A 1,523-nucleotide genomic window follows, 5' to 3' on the forward strand; every position below is an offset into this window, starting at 1 on the left:
CTCTCCAATATCTCCTCATATCTTATCCTCTCCCTCTCTCTGTTATTATAATTTATTTGCTATTATTATTACTGTCGTTGTCACCATCACGATGATTACACGGAAAAAAAGAATTTGCTGCAGCAGCAAACTAATTTGCTACATATGGACAGTTAAATATAATTCGTTGTGTTAGCTACTTTTTCTTTGCTGTAGGAACCCATTTCCTTGCTATGATAACATAAAAATTTGCTCCCACAATAAGAAAAGTAGCTAACGCAACAAATTTGCTGTAGATAAACAAATAAACATAATTTATTGCTCTAGCTACTTTTTTTGTTGGAGATTTTTTTGTTATCCTAGCAAGGAAATTGGCTCCTGCAGCAAAGAAAAGTGGCAAATTATGTTTAGTTGTCCATATGTAACAAATCTTCTCCATATGTAACCAAATTTTTTCTATTGTGGCAACGAAACTACTTCTGCTCTGATAACGAACAATTTGTAAAATTAGTTACGTCAATTAAAATTTTTTGATGTCTCTACGAATATGCAGTAGTAATGACGATTTTGCTAAAAGAGCAAAATTATTTTTCTTACTGATACTATATCTTAGAAAGAATCATTGTATGAGAACTGCTTCAGCTGAATAAAACTCTATCGAGTTCCTGTTCTGTTCCTACGCAGTATTTTCACAATCAATCAAAATAGTAATACAATAACTGAACGATAACTGGCCACGTGTCTAATTTCTACCAGAGGGGCTACGTTATAATTATTATGTATATAATTTTATGTATATATTGTATATAATAACATCACTAACACTGACAATAAGCATTAATTTATGTATATACTATATATGTATATAATAACATCAATAACATTGACAATAAGCATTATTATTCTCGTCCCCAATAAGCATTATTATCACCTCATCATACTTTACACATATTATTATTTTTATCATTATTATTACCGCGCACTTCTATAAATTGGAGCTGTCACTCATGGAAGACAATCTGGCGATCGTTCACCAGCGATTCCGGTCGGATTTAATATTTCTCTCTTGGGCGCCGGTGACGCTGAATACTAGAAAATTAAACACTCGAAAATAGGAAAAAGCGGAAAGAAACGAGCAAAAAAAAAGAAAGCCAAAGTATAATCTCGCGTAGGAGAAAGCGGTCAAAAGAAATTTCCACCGTGTCCCCCATTCGGACACCGGACGGAATACGAGGGTGGTCTGAAAAGTTTCCGACCTCAACGTGAAGATAGCAGCACTTGTAAATAAAAGCTAGTGAATTTCGTTGTTCATCTGTTGACAGTTACTCACCGAAGTTTCAGCCATTTTGGACTCGCAGTTGTTATGTAACAGTCGTTTGAGTAAGTTGATGTGAGTGTTTTTGTGAAAATGGACAAAATCGAGTATCGAGCTGTCATTAAATATTTGTTTTTGAAAGGCAATACGCCTACGCAAATCAAAGATGAGTTGGATTCTGTGTATGGGGACTCTGCACCATCATTTACGACAGTGAAATTTTGGGCCG

Source organism: Odontomachus brunneus, unplaced genomic scaffold (assembly GCF_010583005.1).
Source record: "Odontomachus brunneus isolate Ranch 3 - 2012 unplaced genomic scaffold, Obru_v1 Obru_scaffold_049, whole genome shotgun sequence".
NCBI lineage: Eukaryota > Metazoa > Arthropoda > Insecta > Hymenoptera > Formicidae > Odontomachus > Odontomachus brunneus.